The 254-nt window shown below is 65.7% G+C and overlaps 1 protein-coding gene across 2 annotated transcripts in view; it reads left to right on the top strand.

Annotated features, from left to right (window-relative positions):
• The window catches only part of Tmem117 (transmembrane protein 117), a 530,788-nt gene that overhangs the window by 491 nt on the left and 530,043 nt on the right, over nt 1-254 (top strand). The window lies entirely within an intron of this gene.

Genomic DNA, 254 nt, shown 5'->3' with positions numbered 1-254 from the left:
ATATATATATAGAGGGGGTATCTGAAAAGTAGGTGTGAGCCTTCGGCCCCTCACTCCTTGGGCTCCGTGCCCCCACGGCCACCCCCACCCCCACTCCTCCCCATCAGCTGGACGCCAGGCAGAAAGGATGCTATGCGCCTTAGATTAGAAAGTTGGCCGCTCTTCCAGGACGTTCCGGGCCCCTCCGGGCCCTGCAGCCGGGAGGCTTTTCGACGCGGGTGTCGGCGGGTCCCCGGGGCGGCCGGCCGGGCCTG

Source organism: Nannospalax galili, unplaced genomic scaffold, assembly GCF_000622305.1.
Source record: "Nannospalax galili isolate Female #2095 unplaced genomic scaffold, S.galili_v1.0 scaffold232, whole genome shotgun sequence".
NCBI lineage: Eukaryota > Metazoa > Chordata > Mammalia > Rodentia > Spalacidae > Nannospalax > Nannospalax galili.
The sequence above is the reverse complement of the archived record's forward strand: the minus strand, read 5'-3'. Positions and strand labels throughout refer to the sequence as shown.